This window comes from Cavia porcellus, unplaced genomic scaffold, assembly GCF_034190915.1.
Source record: "Cavia porcellus strain 051 isolate PalLab524CR breed Dunkin Hartley unplaced genomic scaffold, mCavPor4.1 scaffold_9, whole genome shotgun sequence".
Taxonomy (NCBI): domain Eukaryota; kingdom Metazoa; phylum Chordata; class Mammalia; order Rodentia; family Caviidae; genus Cavia; species Cavia porcellus.
In genome coordinates, this window is record NW_026947492.1 from 64830123 (window position 1) to 64848025 (window position 17903).

At 34.6% G+C, this 17903-nt stretch overlaps 3 pseudogenes; all 3 read left to right on the plus strand.

Moving 5' to 3' along the window:
* Positions 1–804: 804 nt before the first annotated feature.
* LOC100724325 (olfactory receptor 52R1-like) lies at positions 805–1748 on the plus strand (annotated as a pseudogene).
* A 5299-nt stretch (positions 1749–7047) lies between these two features.
* On the plus strand, positions 7048–9404 carry LOC100725148 (importin-8-like; annotated as a pseudogene).
* Positions 9405–12226: 2822 nt separating this feature from the next.
* Positions 12227–13174, plus strand: LOC106025103 (olfactory receptor 51H1-like; annotated as a pseudogene).
* Positions 13175–17903: the final 4729 nt, after the last annotated feature.

Genomic DNA, 17903 nt, shown 5'->3' on the forward strand with positions numbered 1-17903 from the left:
ATAATCTAAGGTATCCTTTGGTAAATTATACACCATACCCTGTTTGAGCTTGTTATGGTAAATAAAGCCTTATGGAAATACAGCCACATACATTCCTTTATGAATTGATTATAGCTCCTTTTGGACTACAACACTAAAATTGATGAGTTACAATAAGGAATTTGTGCCCATAAAGTCAAAAATACAGATGAACTGACCTTTTGCTGAAAAAGTTTGCTAATCTCTAATCTAGAAATACACATACACTGAAGAAAATATATTTAGTTACAAGTATAACGATTGATCCATCAGTTATACTCAAGCCCTAGTGTTTGTAGCAGCTGTTATAGAATCAATGGTAATTTAATATTACTACATAAACTGCTCTGATTCTTTAATCCACACTGCCTTTCTGCCTTTAAATTTTGTTCCAGTGACTTAACAGAGAAAGGATATATGGTAAAGTTGGAACAACCCCTTGTTAGTTGTAAAGAATGGAAGATCAAAACTCTGTGACAGTGTTTGTCAGGATATATTCCTATAGCAGACTTTATCTTTAAAAAATGGTTAATTTTGAAAAAATAATACCATTTGAAGTTGCAATACTCTACATCCTTTTGAATGTCACAAATAATTAGTGTTCCTTTATGTTGCAAATGTTTATCTTTTAAAATGAATTCATTTAATTTGGTTTGTCATTAAATCAATAGATTTTGTAAATCATAGATTCAAAAGATTTATAAATAAAAATGACTAACTTGTTTTGGTTATCATCTGCAGAGAAAAATTTATGTTGGAAACAGAGAACATAATATGCATCTATATATGCTCTCATCAAGGAACATCTCCACTCATCCAGTGTCCTTCATTTTGCTAGGAATTCCAGGCCTGGAGAATTCCCAGTTTTGGATAGCATTTTTGTTCTGTTTTATGTATGTAGTGGCTGTTGTTGGCAATATCACCATTCTACATATAATCCAAGTTGAAAACACCCTTCACGAGCCCATGTACCTCTTTCTAGCCATGCTGGCTACATCTGATCTGATCCTGTCCTCCTCTACCCAGCCTAAAATGCTGGCCATACTCTGGTCTCATGCTCATGAGATTGAATATCATTCTTGCCTCACCCAGGTGTTCTTCATCCATGCCTTTGCTTCTGTAGAGTCTGGGGTGCTCATGGCGATGGCCTTGGACCGCTATGTGGCCATCTGCTTTCCACTGAGACACTCTAGTATCCTGACTACAACCGTGGTGATAAAATTAGGAGTAGCTGTGATGCTGAGAGGGCTGTTGTTGGTGAGCCCCTTCTGCCTCATGATCTCCAGAATGCCCTTCTGCCCCAACAGGATCATTCCCCAGTCATACTGTGAGCACATGGCTGTGCTAAAATTGCTGTGTACTGATACCAGAGTCAACCGTGCATATGGGCTCTTTGTTGCCTTCTCTGTGGGTGGCTTTGACATTCTTGCCATCAGTGTATCTTATGTGATGATTTGAGAGCTGTTCTACAGTTGCCCTCAGGTGAAACCCGCTTCAAGGCTTTTGGCACATGCGCTTCTCATATCTGTGTTATCTTGGCCCTGTATATCCCAGCCCTTTTTACCTTCCTCACCCATCGCTTTGGCCATCATGTGCCCCAGCTGGTACACATCATGTTTGCTAATGTCTACCTACTGGTGCCTCCAATGCTCAACCCCATCATCTATGGAGTTAGGACAAAGCAGATCAGGGACAGAATTATGCGAGCATGTTGTGGTAAAGACAGCTGAGCCAAGGATCCTGTCATCATTATACCTCCAAAATCTCCATTAATCTGGAAACATAATGAAAATCTTTTACATCTCATTGCCTAACATCTGCCAAAGCTATCACGGAGATCAGCAACTTTGTAGAAAAAAGAAGAAATATTTTCACTATACCCAGAAGAAAGATATTGCAGAACTGTTATGGCTTATGCAGACTTGGTTACGCAAGTTCATGATTGCAGGACAAATGATAGTTTTTCATAAAAATAAGCAAATATTTTAACTGAATATTTTTTCCACAGATTAAGGTGAATACTATTATTTTTGTGTTATTTCTGGAAGTATAACTTGGTACATGATTTAAAATGTTTATACATTTCTTCCAACAGATAAAGGAGATCTCAGACTCTCTATACATAATCAGGATTGGTGAAGTAAAAACATGTATAATAGGCATACATAAAGTAATTATATAAAATAATAAAAACAATTCAAATATTATATCTACTGAAGAAATGTGCAGTTGAATATCATGTGCATCTGCACAGCATTCATGTGCCACTGAAGTATGGATGTACATGAAGATATGAAACTGATCAGAATGAAACATTAAAAGGAAAAGATTAAACCAGTGCTTACACAGTTTAATACCATTATAAAGCGGAGTACATATGTACAGACAAAGACTTGTGAATGCACTCAGCTGTTAATAATACCTTCTTGAAACAATGAGACTATAAAATTTTCATTTTCACTTAAAATATTGTGTTTCACATTATTTCTAACTAACATGCTTTTATTGTACACACCAGTTGAGATCAGTGTTTTACTTCAACACATTTAAAATTAACTACAATTGATAGAACTTATTAATAGTATGGGAAATGAGTAACTGAGGTAGCAACCACACCTCAAGAAGGTTAATTCATTGCCAAAGCCTGAGGGCAAGATGGACTATCTGTGACAATGATGGATTATTGAAAAGATGACATGCACAAAATCTTTAAAATTAGATATAAACATTTCTGGCAGATCACAACTTCTTGAAAATACTGACAAGGAGGAATAGATGAGTCAAAGGGGTCAATGCTCTCTTCCAAAATTTAAGAGGTTCCTGAGGACTTTGTACATCAAAGTAAATTACAAAGCTTTGGAAAAGAATGCAGATAAGGATTCCAAAAAGATTTATAAAGTGCTGTTTACAGTTGTGGGAAGACTTTAGAGTTAACGGTATTTTAAATTATTATTTAATGGCATTTTAAACAGTTTAAAAACATCTTTCCTTTTGAGCTATTATTCTATAATCGGTAACTCCTTCCTTATTTTTTTCTTGCCACTGCTGAGGATAGTAGAACCTTTGAGAATTTTTGAAACAAAAAACATGAACAGTAGATTTTGGGAATAGCATGGATCCATTAAAGTTAAATTGGCTTCTTAAAATGGAAAATTACAGAAGATAGATACAGGAACTGGTGCAAAGCAGCAAACAATATTTGGAATCAGGTTAAAAAAATTAGCCACCTAGAGATAAAAGAATATAAAACAGAGTAATTTCGAACTGAAAACTTACTAGAAGTACACTTTGATGGATTGCTAAGGAACATGTGCAAACTGAATTGTACAGTTCTAACCACACTCATACCCAAACACTCTGGATGGTAGAACTGGAGAGCACTGAAAGTCTCATGGTAGCAAGTCCCATCTCTGCATGTGAGTTGATTTTCTGCCTTCTTTGCTCCAGTGACAACCTGCCATCTCCTAGGGTCTTCCACCTCAGGTAACTCAAAGCAAAGTAAAATTATTCTGCCATTTCCATTGAAGACACACATGAGAAATACTGTGACTGCTGTTTTCTCAAACTCAGCCACTGTGCTTGTTTTTGTTGTTACTACTGTTTTTTAAAATTCTTAACATACGAAAGCATTTTATTATATCCATACTTTAAAGTATACCTGGCTTGTTCACTTTCTTAATAATGTATTTATGACATGTACTGCCTGCCTCCAATTTCTTAGCACCATAGATGTCTGTGTTAGTATAATTAGTGTTAGTATGGAAACAAATAGGCATCTCTCGGGACAGAAACAGAAATCCTTGGCTTGGAGATAAATATACAATTTTAGGCATTGCTTCTGGCACAACCTGTAGATACTGACCAATTCTTAGAAGTTGATACTATAAATTCCAACACATTACCCATACTGGAAGCCATTCTAGTATGACCACATGAATGTGTAACCAAAGACATTTTCTGACCCACACTCTTCAATGCTCTTCTGTTAAATTCTCCTGAATTTTGATGAACAGCATAATAACGAGAACCAGTTGTGTAAATAAATTGCAAGAGAATTTTTTTTATATTTTCTTCTCCAGTTGACTGCTCAGGTCTCTCTCACACTAGAATAAAATCTCTATTATAATTTAATATACTATTCCCCATCCTTATAGTGGTCTCAGTCATTTTTATTTCATATGACAGGAAACTAATCAAATAATGAATAAATTTTTTGTAAGCATTTCCCCACCTTTGATTTTGATCAAATTTAAAAAGCAAGATTTCAGTTGAAGAAATATCTAATTGTCTTTGTAGGTATTTACCATATGTTTGAAGACAATTAAGAACAATCTAGCAGTTTTAATGATGTGACCATGTAATCATAAAAAATGTTTATGGCATTTTTGCATTATTTCTTATCTCTTACATTTCCTATGTATACACGTATGACGTATATGTGTATGTATGTGTATGTATATGTTTGTGTGCTGCATAGTGAAAAGATGTTTGAATATATGGTGAATATATGATCATTTGAAGATGCAAGAGTTGCTAATTGTCTACATAAGTATGTTGGTGAAAAAAGATTGACTATATTTACCGAACTATGACTATATAGTTCTATAATAAGCATCACATTTTGGAATTTGTAGACATAATAATATAAGTGATAACTTCGTATATGCATATAAATGGGCTTTTGTTTCCATATGACTTTTCCTAGGAGCACATGCATATGTATCATTGCATATTTGCAAGAATTTCTCTCTTCAATAGTAAACATCTGTTATTTCTGTATCTTAGAAAGTGTATTCCTGCAGTCATATATATTTTTGTTTGAATGCTTATGTATTTGATGTGCATATGTCTCAAATATTTATTTTGGTGAATATAAAGTTGTTTTTAATGCATAATTGGGCGTATATATTGCTTGTTATCAGTATGGATAAAAGTGTATGCATAATGTGATACTTGTATGTATGCACATGTTTATGCATTTACAATTTAATGTATCTATGTGTTTGAATAGACTACTTTTATACTTAAATTTACTTTTAATTGTTGCATAAAAATATCAAAAAGTGATATATTTTACCAAAAGAATATGTGATGTTTCAGCACATTATGTAATACTTGTATCAGAACTCCTTGATTGATAGGTGTACATGGAAAGACTTGAAAGTCTGGAAAGGAATGTATCTGTCTAATATGAAAGTTCAGCCTTTGTAAGTAAGGAAGAGGACAAGGGTTGAAAGGAGGAGAGGAGGGAGAATGGGTGAAAAAGAAGAATCAAGGTTTATTGTGTACAGGTACAAATTCTCTATGATAAATATGATTGTTATGTATATAAAAAATCTACCAATAAAATTAATTTTAAACGTAATATGAAAGTTCTGATATGCTTGTTCAAAGACCTTCACAAATACTTGTCATATATTTCTTGTCAGAACCTGTTCCAAGCATCTTTACTCTTTGTCTTCTATCAAGCACACGCATTACCATTATTTAGTTTTTGCATCTTTTCCTAAACAGCTTTATTAAGATACAATTCATATATTATATAAATCGCTCACTTAAAACATATAATTGAATGGCATGAGGTATGTTAGTTATGAGTTACTAAAATGTATAAAGCATATTTAAATTTTACCATATAACAATTTAAAAAGTACAAGTCCATGATATTAATTTCATAATGTTACACAAATATCACCAGTACCTATATCTAAAACATTTTCATTGTTCCAAGGAGAAATTTATAACTATTAATCATTAACTTTTCATTTTGCTTCTTTCACCTCTGATAATTACTAATCTACATAATATCTCTATGAATTTACTTGTCTAGATATTTCATCTAAGTAGGATCATACAATGTTTGTCCTTTTGTGTCTGAATTCTTTCACTTAGGAGAATATCTCCAACTTCAGGTTGCAACATACAGAATAAAATATACAGAAGATAAAAAACAAAGATTTATTCTCTGAAATATAAGCAAAGTTAATAAAACCTTGTCTAGCTTAAGCAACAAGAAAGTTAATAATTAATACTGACATAAAAAATTCAGAGATACAAAGAAGGTATTACAACTAACACCCCAGAAATGCCCAGGATCATTGAAGATTACTTTGAATAAACATATTTCAAGGAACTTAATAATTTAGAAGAAATGAAAAAATTCCTAGACACAAAAACATTGCCAAATCATGAGTCATAATGAAATAAAAATCTGAACAGACCGATAAAAAATAATGAGATAGAATCAGCAATAAAATGTCTCTCTTGGAAGAAAAGTACAGGGCAAGAGAGCTCCATCATTGAAGTCCATCAAATATTTAAAGAAGAACTAATACCACTTCTAAAATTGTTCTAGAATTTGAAGTGAGGAACATTCTTTCAAATGTATATTCTACGAGGTCACAATTACTTTAATAACAAAAGCAGAAAAGACATGCCAAATAAAAGTACCCCTGATAAACATAAATGCAAAAGTCCTCAGCAAAATAAGAACAAAAGTACCTTAAAAAACTATTCATTGCAGAGATAAAAGATATTCAAATCAGTAAGTGCTGTACAACACATAAAAGACCAAAGACCATTAAAAAACATTAAAAAAATAAAATAATCTCAACAAATATAGAAAAAGTTTTGGTAGATGTATAAAATGTATTTTATAAGTTTTGATACACATTCATAATAAAAAGAAAAAAAAAAAACTTTGGATATATGAGGTATAGAAGGAACAGACCACAGCATACTAATGCCAAAAGATTACACTGAATAAAGAAAAACTGAATACTTTCTTATTATGACCTAAAACAAGATAAAAATGCCTAGCTTTACCATTTTTATTCAATAAGGAATTGGAATCCTAGCTGGAAAAGATCAAGCAAGAGAAACAAATTAAGGACATTCAACTTGAGGACATTTAACAGAGAAAACTATAAGTATTTGGAAATTATATGATCTTACAAAAAGCAAGTGGTTGCAGGTGGCAAGTGTGACTGGGGAGAGTGAGATTGTTTAGGGTGCAGAGCGGAGGAAGCCATGAGGATCCCACTAAATTGCAGTCTGGCCTACTCGCCTGGGGGTCGCAGAGTCCCACGCCAAGGTGATGGAACCAACCGGATCATCTAGGCACTGAAGGACACCATGAACCCGAAGCTGCACCTCACCACCGACAAAGAGCTCAATCCACCCTACAAGATTATTGGTGTTGCCCCCTGATTCACTTTGGATTACAGTCCCTGACCATGTGGAATTCCCAGTACACCAAGCAGCCGCTGTCCACCTGAAGCACTGGCAAGATCAAGAACCTCCACTGGGAGAAGGAATCTTTGCAATCAACATTCATGGAAATGACCCCAGCAGATACATGGTAACTTTATGAAAGGGATCATTTGGCCTCCTGATTTAGTGAGAATCCAGTTACCAATGTGTCTTTGTGTTATCATTAAACATGATTTTTCCTGATCACTGGCCAGTAGTGGTCGATAAGATAGACTATTACTTACAGTCACAGAACAGTGGAAGCTGGCCTGGCAGTTTATTATGTCTGTATCAACTGCTGAAGACCTATGCATATAAGAAAGCAGAAGAGAGTCTCTTATTTCAGTGACGAAGTTATTTCTGCCATGTATTCAGCAGCAGAGCATGCAGCTCCTTCTTGATTCCTCCCATTACTCTGTGTTACTACAGAAACAAATCCTGAAAATCTTCTATGTACTCATTCAGTACACATTGCCTCTTCAACTGGTGAATAATCAAACCATGACCCTGTGGATGGAGATCTTCGAAACTATCATTGATTGGACAGTGCCCCCTGAGGCGCTGAAGATTGACAAGGATGACAGACCAGAACTGGTGTGGTGGAGGTGTAAGAGGTGGGCACTGTGTATTGTAGCTGGTCTTTCCGAGTGGTATGGAAGCCCTTCTGAGATCTTTTTGAAAACCTACACAATGAGAATTTAGCAAGTGCTACTGAAAATTTTAGATCATTATAGGCAGAAAAAATGCATAGTGTTCTATGTTCTTCAACAAGCATTCAACTATCTCAACCAAGGAGCTGTGCATTCTGTAACCTAGAAGCAAAGGAAACCACACATACGGAACATTTCTGAGGACGTGATTTTTTTCTGTGATGTACTATAAAGATGAAGATAAGAAGCTCTGGCAAAAGGGTTGGTATGAACATATAAGGATGAAATTTGGTATTTTTGAAAATTATGCCTCTCTCATTACAGCAGCCCATACTCTTCTATACACTCCTGCAGAAGAAAGAAAGAAAGAAAGAAAGAAAGAAAGAAAGAAAGAAAGAGAAAAAGAAAAAGAAAGAAAGAAAGAAAGAAAGAAAGAAAGAAAGAAAGAAAGAAAGAGTTTCCCAAAATGATGGCCTTCTATTATCAAATCCTCACAGACTTGAACTTTGACCCAAGGAAGAAAGACAGGGTCCTGTATTTGATCAGTCTCTTGGTGGAGATTTTATTGAACAAGAGTTTATTCAAAGATCAAATTAAGTTATTTCTACAGAATCATGTATTTCTCCTATTACTGTCTAACCTGGATATCCTTGAGCTAGTTCCTGCTGGGTGCTTCATGCATTTAGTTCTTTGAGGTTTTATAATGAGTTCAACCTAAGAAATGCAATGGAATGAAGACAAGGAGACACCTGTCAGAGCTGAAGCTGCCCATACTCTCCAGTCATTAATTTGTAACCAGGTACAAGCTAAGGAATATATGAAGCTGCATGTGAGCCCTGTTATGCAGGAGCTGTTGCAAATTTTCAGGGACAGAAAACAATGACATTACTGTCATCCAGAAGATGATACGCAAGTACAATCAGGAGGTAGCACCAACTTCAGTCCACGTGACCCAATACTTGGCTGAGTCCTTCAGAAGGATGAATATGAATATGAATATGAATATGACTAGGAATAGGAATAGGAAGAAGTTGAAAGCAAAACAGTGCTGGCTATAGGAATTTTACATAGTACTGATACTATTTTAACAGTTGAAGAAGATCATAAAGAGATTATGCAGCAGTTGGATAATATCTATCTATGGATTATTGATCTTGTTTTACAGAAACATGTAGTTGAATTCTATAACTGGTGTACAGTTTAACCTGCCACACTATTTCCCCTCAACTGTGGCAGCTTCTGTGTATTTTATGTGAAGCTTTTGAGCAGAATTCCTTTGAATACCTCAGAGACATGATGCCTCTCCTGCATAATTATGTGACAGTAGATGCCAATACCTTACTCTCAAGTCCAAAGCATTTAGAAGTCCTTTCACCGTATATAGAAAGATCCTGTGAAGACATGCAGGAGAAGACTCCAAGAGTTGTACAGCCAAACTTTTAAGTTGTCATTGTTCAGTGCAAAGGAAGGGGAATTGATCAGTGAGACACAGAAATGTTACTCCTTAAAGAGAACCAAGAAGTCAGCCTGCCTGTCTGAGAAGCCAGCCAAGTTGGGAGTTGAGAGACAAGAAACCATCATCCCACCCCAATCCACACCCAAAGACAACCAGCTGATTTGAAGAAACACAGACTGGAATGATAGCAACTGAGGTATAAAAATTTAATGCTTGTACTGATTGATTGACTTTGCAGGACTGGGGCCAGTATTCTGAGCATCTGTTTAGAGGATAATGACATGCAATATAGCAGCTGTTGAGAATTACCTTCTGTCTTGTTTTTGAAATCCAATATTTTTCTCACTGTTTTGTTTTGTTGCATTTTTTTTCAAAAATAAAAAAAAAACAATGAAAGACTTCTAAAAAATTTAAAAATTCCAAAGACTTCACTAAAAATTTATTAGAACTAATAAATAAATTTAGCAAAATTTTAGGATATGTAATCAACATAGAAAGTCAATATGGTTGCTAAATGGAAATAGCACATAACATAAAATACAAATTTTAAAAGGAGTTATAGGTGCAGTAGCTACAAAAGAATAAAATAGCTAAGAAGTATTTAACCAAAGAGGAAAAGATCTCTATAATAAAAATTATAAAACAATGATGAGTAAAATTAACGGATACACAAAAATACTGAAAGGTATTCTGTGTTCATAAACTGAGAGAATCAATATTGCAATATTGTTTAAATGTTCATAGTACTCAAAACAAGTTCAGTAAAGTACCTGTCAACATAACAATGGCATTCATCACAAGAATAAAAACAGCAAATCATAATGTTTGTACAGAATTACCACAAAAATAACATCACACGGCCAAAGCCCTCTCTACAAAAAGTATGAAGCAGGCATCTGACTTCACAACAAGCCACAAAGATTTACTTAACAACCTTGGCATAAAAACTGACATATAAAACAGTGGAAAGAAACAGAGAGGCTACCAGCAAATTCATACAGACACCTGCACGTAACTGATTTTTGAAGAAAGTGCTAAGAACATGCTTCAGTAAAAAGACAGTAAAAAAAGGTGCCGGGAAAATTGAGTATCAACAAGGAGAAGAATGGAATTAAATACCTCACTCTCACCAGTCACAAATATTATTTCAAATGTATTTAATACTTAGATGTAAATCATTAACTACTAAAAGAAAACATAGATGAAATTACTCAGGACATTGAAATGGGTAAGGAGTTTTGCACAAAACACCAAACGCACAAGGAGAGAAAATAAACTACACAAGAGGATTTTATCAAACTTAAATGCATCCCCACAGAAAATTAAACAGTTTTTCAGATGAAGATACAACTGAGAGAATAGGAGAGTTATTAGCAAACATCTAAGTAGAAGTTGAATAACTACAATGCATAGGAACTCCAGAAACTCACTAGCAAAAAAAAAAAAAAAATGCAATTCAAAAAGGCATAATGAGATAAATGTGACTCACATGTATAAACATCATTTCATCTCCCTCATGTAAAAAACTGAAAGAGTAAATAAGATCCAAAAGGTGCAATAGATATTGTGAAAGATAAAGAGATTAGAATGGGGAAAATGAGAAAAGAAGGAAAGGAATAAAATACACACACACACACACACACACACACACACACACACACACACACACGATAGCTAAGGTAATTGTACTACTAATTCTATTAGTTCATGGAAAGAAATTGTGAGCGCCTGTACTGTTTGATATGGTTTACATACCTGTATGTGTAATCTGAGCAAATATTTTGAAGATAACAATTTGCAATACAGTGACCATTGTTAATTTCCTATCATCTTGCTTTGAAATCATATATTGTGTTCATAGTTTTGTTTTGTTCCTATCTCTTTAAAAATAAAAATAAAATGCAATAAATATAAAAAGACATTTCCAAATGAACACATACAAATGTCTAATAGTTATATGAAAAATGGGGAAAACTGTTCAGATACATTAAAAGACAGACTGAGAGATGAATGAAAGATGGAGTTTTCAGGGACATCACTGTGGAAGAGACCAAGTGAACAGGTAACACTACCAAACATCCCAGTTCGATACTGCCCCAAGTATTTGTACAATATTTGTAGAATCCTGATAGTCCCAGACATCCTTAGAGGTTTGTGACCATCTTAATAAGTACCTTGCACCGTAATCTCAGAGAAGTGCAGAAGCAAAGTTCTGAGTTGGATCATACAGATTAATACAGGTAATAAATTAATCTTACATTTTTTCTTATACCCTCTACATATCAAATACTATGTAGAAAAATTTGTGTGTTTTATTTAAATAAGCCCTCACATAAATTCCTGTAATTAATTGCAGAAGTTTTTCCACATATATACTTAGGACAAAGAAAAAACATATATCCTTGCACTGGTTTGGAATTTTGGAGTCTACGTGTGGGACAGGCCCCAACAATGAGAGCACAATGACTCTGTATAGTATGATTTTGCAAAGTTTTCCTGGGCATGGCCATTCCATTAGCTAAATCTTAAGGATTACAAAAGTAGAAAATATTCAGATTTTCTAATGTATAGACACCAGGTGTTTACTCTGTCTTCCTTCTTTAAGTGAACAAATTCAATCCAAGAAAAGGGAGGCCATCGCCTGGTCTAGCAAGAAGAAAAGGAAAAAAAAAAAAAAAGATTCAAGGTAACAGGACAATGACCCAGACACTGATATTTCACCTAATTCTTCCCTTTTTTGTCATATATGTATAAGCATAATTCAATTTACTTATCTCATGTAGAATATATTTTCAATTTAGGAACTGTGAGCTAAGTGGAAGAGTCCAGCCTTACCCAATGGTGAGAGGTCATGATGAATTTGACTGTGTCACATGCCAATCACCATGGTTTCATTCTGACAGGTATCCCGGGGATGCCAGACAAGAACGCATGGATGGCCTTCCCTTTGTGATTTCTCTGTGTACTCACTCTACTGGGAAGTGCTACCATCCTAGCAGTCATCAAGGTAGATCAGAGTCTCCACGAGCCTATGTACTACTTCCTTTGTATCCTGGCTGTGACCAGTGTGAGTCTCTCCATGTCAACATTGCCCTCAATGCTCAGTATCTTCTGGTTCAGGGTCCCTGAAGTTCTCTTTGATGCATGTATTGCACAGATGTTCTTCATCCATGTATTTGGATTAATGGACTCCGGAGTGCTAGTTTCTATGGCCTTTGACATATTTGTGGGTATCTGAGACCCACTACAGTATGCATCCATCCTCACCCAAGGTGTTATTGCAAAGATTGGAACAGCTGCCCTCACTCGAGCATTCTGCGTGGTCTTCCCTGTGCACTTCCTCATAAAGCCGCTGCCCTTCTGTTACTCCATTGTCTTATCTCACTGCTATTGTCCTCACCAAGATATAATGAGGCTAACCTGTGCCAGCACCCATGTCAACAGCCTCTATGGACTCATTGTTGTCATCTTGACTTTGGGACTTGATGCCATGATGATTCTCTTTCTTATGTATTCATCCTGAAGACAGTGCTGGGCATTGCCTCCAGAGCTGAAAGGCTCGGAACTCTCAACACATTTCTCTCACATTTGTGCTGGGCTACTCTTCTATGTTCCTTTCATTGGTGCCACCATTATCCACAGTTTTGGGAAACATCTGCCGCCAATAATGAACATGCTCAAGGCGAATATCTATCTGCTGCTCCCTCCTGTGCTAAATCCCATTGTGTACAGCATGAAGAAAAAGCAGATAAGAAGATGGATCATCCAAGTGTTCCAGGACACAAAGAACAGGACCTAACTGAAATGGACTCACTTATAAAATGCAGAATGAGTAGACAATGGAAAAATTAATAGACTATTATCACCAGTGATGATGCAACTAAAGTTAGGATATCTGGAAGAATATAGGAGTGGGAAAGGTTTGTGACTGAAGACACAACACAGGCCATTTGCATTCTGTATATATTTTATTTTAGAATGTATGTATTTTGATATGTGGTGTCACAAAATCAACTTTAATTAGCATTATGATTTCTCTTTGAAAATGAAGATAGCATCTGTGATAAGTTTTCTGTTTATAAAAATAACATTCAGGAGTGTTTGTATTTACAATATTAGAAATATTTTATCTAGTTATTTACTTTAATAATCACATCAAGATGCAATACATCTTATAGTATGTCCAAGGACAAGATATATGATTATTTTAATTTTTAAATACAGAAAATATCACTGTTATAGGATCAAACAAAATCTATCTTTATGTATAAATGCTCATGGGGTAAAGGGTATGTAAGTAGAAATCACATCAGATACATGTGTGATTTTTAACACATGCCTTTTCATTTAAGTGACTCCCTTATAGATTTTATATGATTCTAGCTTCTGACACATTTCATATTAATACATATTCTGCCCCAACATTTTGCCCAAGAATCAATGACACTAATTTTGATTCATACTGGAGAACTCTAGAACATTTCACAGAGTAAAATTACCTCTGCAATTTAAATAAGGCAAGTGAAAATTCTGAGCAAAAGGATAAGGTTTAAGAATGCAGTGCTTGTGTGGATATTCAAATGTAATATACTTTTGCATTGATGCTAATGATGGCTTGATGTATTTGTTAAACATAACATAACCATTTTACCAAGATGTTACTCACTTAATAAATATGAATTTAACAATAATAAAATGCTAGTCATCATGCTAGACTCTAGTGATACAGAGAAAAATGCATTCATTTCTGCACAAGTCGGGATGTTTCTCTATAAAGAAATATGCATATAGATAACTGCAAGGCAAGTAACATTTGAGTCTCATATATTAGTTTTTAAAACTACATAAACGTGCTAGCTGCTGTTACATGTTATCTCATTGAATTCTTACAATAACCAAGGGCATTAGTTGTTATCACCATTTTATACAGAAGGAAAATGAGATTCAGAGAAGTTACTTATCAAGGCTCAGCACATTTTAAGTATAAAATGATATTGAAAGTTATCCCTACTGCTACTGATTGTTGTAAGTTGAGACCAGAACCATGTCTAGAGTTTCTAGACTTCCAAAATATTCCAAAACAAAGAAGAAAATGTGATTCTAAGTTATAAATGCACTGGAAATAAAATAGTAATCACTACTTTTGACATTTTAAGAAAGTCAGTTTGCCAAGATGAAGAAATAGATATTTGAAGAAGATTGATAATAGGCTTGGAGTACTGATGTAGAATTAACATTTTCAATGGAAATTACCTTGCTTTGTTGTTTATATAGAATATAAATGTGTACATTTGGATATTGTGAGGTGTAATTCTGTATCAGCCAAGTCCATAAAATGAATGGTATATAAATGGAGAATATATATCAAAGTGAGCCCCTTAAAACTCATTGATGAGGAGAAGAAAATGATAGAAATATATGTATTTTAAGTTTATCTTGACCCACAAAAATGAAATTTTTATGATTTACCATCTGTGTATTAGTGTAGTACTACTAATATTTAACTTCAAATGAATAAATATAGAAATATGAGGAGAAATGTGGTGTCACAGAGGGACTGTGTAGTTAAAAGAAAACTATTATTCCATTTTCTACATTTCCTTGAGACTAGGCACAAACTTAAGATCACAGGTAAATCCACTCCTTCATACATATATTTAGTGAAGTCCCTCTGAAATACACACAGTAGCATCTACAAAATCAATAAACTTTCAAATTGTACAAAATATCTCTTAAATGATATATATTTAGACTACAAATAACAAAAATAAGTGTACAGATAACCTTAAGCTCAATCACATTCCATGTTGCATATGTACTCCTAAACCCTCCTTTTGTATTCATGTATGCACAGAAAAGGGAAATTTAGGGTTAATGCTCCTAGATTCAATAAATAGTGTCAGAGGAATCCAAGGTTACCAAGAGACAGTAGAACTTAGGAGGAGGAAGAGAACTGATGCCCTGGGGAAAAGTAGGATGGGTATAGTCCTTCAGATAAACTCTGATCATAGGTTTCCTCCAAAAGCTGAATCCTATAGACTTGCTGGTGCTGCTATGGTCATGTTCCACATGGCCAAAGATTGAACAGACTTGTGGTGAGTGATACCTGTTCCTCGGGTATTTCTATTCTTCCAGAAAGAGAGATTCAGAGTCTCCAAGAGGCTGAAGAGGAACCTAGTGCACTATGCAAAGCTGTGATTCCCTAGGACGCCCAGATTCAGGGATCCATAATTATTGAACTTAATTCTGAAATGAAGTTAAAGAATTATAGTTCCATCTCTGTTTTCCAACGAGACCTAGAGAAATAGGCAAGTAGCCATTCTCCTCACCTCACCATGCAGGGGACTGACTGCCTCTGAATCTCACCGCTACACTTTAGTTTCAGTTTCTCCCATCTTAGAGAAACAGCCTAAAAATCTCTACAGCTATTCTTTAACAAGAATTTAGCTCAATTTCACTTTTAAATCATTTCACTACCTTCAGCAACACTGCTGATTAGTGGAAATATTGTTTCCATTAAAAAGAGTAAGGGAGTTCACAAGGGGCAGTAGACACTGTCACTGGGTTCGATCCCATATTCACAGATGAAAGCAGAGCTATATTCCATTTACAAACTGTTCCTATAACTGTATTTCCGTAAAATTTATAAACTGTTCCTGAAAGTGGAGTTATATTCAGTTTACATACCGTTCCTATAACTGTTATTTTCTTCAACAAAAGCTACATAAATCTTCACATGTTATATTTATTTGGGAAACAGGAAACATAATTGAATCAGAAGTTAAGAGTAAATTCACATTTTCTAAAGAGATATGATTTAATTGAAGTCTTCAACATGCACTACAGTCAGAAGTATTATAGCCTGTGAATAAGAAAGTTGAACATGTTTAATACCAGAGTGGAGCAGAATAGCATGTTGGGAAAGAAGAAAAGTTGTTATTTTACATCACTTTGAAAATACACATTTCTATCTGTCAACTCAAGAGTGAACTCATAACCCATACTTGCCGTATTGCAAATCTCATACGTTGAACAAAAATGACCAAGAATTACTCAAATACCTCGTCATTCTGTAAATTTGGCTGTGTTTATTTCATAAAGAAGGAAGAGTCACAGAAAGGCACACAAAGGAAAGACCCTCACCTGCCGAGGAGTCCATCTCTCACTCCGAACTTGATCCTAAGACTTCTTTCCTCTTCCATGATTCACTCGAGAAGGAAAAACTGAGAGAGAAGAAGGAAAATGAATTTAAAGGAAGCTGCACAATGTAGATTACTGAGATATCCACACAGAGAGAGTTTCAGCAACAAAAGACTAAGTAGAACACTCACATCCTCTGGAAAAGCTCAGAGGCAGAAGCAATACAGATGTCATGGCAGAGAAAGCACCATATCCAGGTGTTCTATGAAGACAAGCTGGTGCGTGGTCCAGAACCTCAAATCCAGTGCAGTACGGTAACAGGGACACCTTTTCTAGTGCACAAGCAGTAGCTCTGTCTCTAATGCACTACACAATTCATCAAGCCACCTTTATCTGCCTTTATCATGGTAATTCAACCATTTCTGTTCCATCAAGTAAGGTAGATTCCAGATTCTTCACTAATTAGAATAGATAGCGTGAAGATGACTATTTCATAGTCATGTTAACACTGAATAGTAAAATTTATTTATTTCCTTCTGTAAATATGTATTACATTTCTATATAAAGCACAGAAAAGTTAGGCATAAAGTTCAAGATTGACATCTTGGTGAAACTGAAACCTAAGAAAGATTTGGTAAACTATAGTCTTCAAAATAAATTAGACATTTAACAAGTTCTTGTAAGTAACATACATGACCACACACACATTGTGTGAATCAACTTGGCAATTTTTAAGCCACAAAGTGTAAATCAATTGGTTGCACAGAGACTGCATGAACCACAGAACCAAAAATATTCATGATCTGAGCTTTTGTTTGCCTCTGACTTGGGAGAGGTTGTATACTACAGACAGTATATTCAACTACAGATGTATATTGTTCAGTTCTTCTAGTAAAAATCCCCTTCTTAATCACCCTAGAATCAAAGATAACACAACCTCATATATATGTGCTTATAGACTCTAACCTTGCTGCCTTTATATCCTGAAAATGTACCCACCTTACCTAGTAGCAGGACAAAATGACCTATAAATATATTAGTTGATTGATTCTTAGCTCTAAAGATTAGAAAGACATTATTTATTATGGTAGTTTTCTTAGAAACCATTTTTAAATATACTACTATTCCACAAAAATACTTATGCTATCATCTTACATATTACCCCAATTTAAATGGCATAATATTAATAAAAATAATTAGCAACATTATTTTATGCCAGAAAAATTATTTATTGTAAGAATTAAATTAACTAGAGTACATTATTATATTTATTTTTCTATCACCCAATAATGCAATCTGAAAAAATATTAATAAATGATTGTTTTGATTCATATCATCTGCAGAAAATGGATTGCTTTGCAAAGAAAGAACATAATATTCATCCATGT